The 1,210-nt window shown below is 44.4% G+C and overlaps 1 non-coding gene across 1 annotated transcript; it reads right to left on the bottom strand.

Annotated features, from left to right (window-relative positions):
* Window positions 1-868: 868 nt before the first annotated feature.
* LOC116094492 lies at window positions 869-973 on the bottom strand. Its single transcript, XR_004120148.1, has one exon. It is a non-coding gene; the product is annotated as a U6 spliceosomal RNA (small nuclear RNA).
* Window positions 974-1,210: the final 237 nt, after the last annotated feature.

Here is a 1,210-nt window from a genome sequence, read left to right as displayed (position 1 = left end):
GCTGTAGCGACCCAAATTTCTTGGTTCTGGACACAAATTTACCTCCCTCCAACATCCCTTAAACAAGTGTAAATTTGATAGCTATCAGTGGCAGCTATCTAGCTGCCACTCCCGATAAGTACTTTACTCTGACATAATAAATTCAAGCCATTCCAGAAGAAGGAACCTCTATTGAAGAATTGCTGTCAGACGGCCTGTGGGAATGTCTGTGGAACATTTTCTTAATGTTGGAGGGCTCAGCCTGCTGTGGAGAGGAGCACAGCAGGCAGGTGGGCCCGGGTTACATAAGACCTCTGCTCCAGTGCCTGCCTTCAAGTTCCTGCCTGGGCTTCGCTCTACAATGGACTGTTACCTATATGTGCAAAGAGGTATAAATCCTTTCCTCCTCAAGTTGCTTTTGGTGGTGTTTCTTTTTCTTTTTTTTAGATTTGTGTATTATTATATGTAAGTACACTGTAACTGTCTTCAGACACACCAGAAGAGGGCATCAGATCTCCTTACGGATGGTTATGAGCCACATGTGGTTGCTGGGATTTGAACTCAGGACCTTTGGAAGAGCAGTCAGTGCTCTTACCCGCTGAGCCATCTCTCCAGCCCAGTCGTGGTGTTTCTTACAGCCATAGAGAGCAAACCAAGACGAGGGTTGCCAAGGACCAGTCTCGGCATGGAGAGGAGTTCTGAGAGAAAGTGTGTCTCGGAGCAGCAAAAAGAATGATTTGAAGTCAAACTGTGGATCCAAGCTGATGACCTGTGTTCTGCTTGATAGAGCCTTTCCAGTCTGCTTCTCTCTATATTCTACTTTCTCTCGGGAGGTTTCTCTATCTTCTGCTTGCTTGCCATTCTTTTGTTGTTGTTGTTGTTGTTGTTTTTAAATATGAAATGCTTCACGAATTTGTGTGTCATCCTTGTGCAGAGGCCATGCTAATCTTCTCTGTATCACTCCAATTTTAGTATATGTGCTGCTGAAGCGAACATGCTTGCTTGATAGTCTAAGAGATCTCGGTCCATGTCCTGCTTGCTTGTGAATAAGTGAGTGTGTGTGTGTGTGTGTGTGTGTGTGTGTGTGTGTGTGTGTGTGTGTGTATTTGTGTCTGTGTCTGCCTGTTCTCCAAGCAATTCTCTTTTTATCCTAAAAAGGTTCTCTGGCTAGCTCATTTCCTGCAGAACACAGATCCAGTCTTTTATTTTACATATCAATCCAGTCGTTTAC

This window comes from Mastomys coucha, unplaced genomic scaffold, assembly GCF_008632895.1.
Source record: "Mastomys coucha isolate ucsf_1 unplaced genomic scaffold, UCSF_Mcou_1 pScaffold16, whole genome shotgun sequence".
Lineage (NCBI taxonomy): Eukaryota > Metazoa > Chordata > Mammalia > Rodentia > Muridae > Mastomys > Mastomys coucha.
This window is presented reverse-complemented; position numbering and strand designations above follow the sequence as displayed.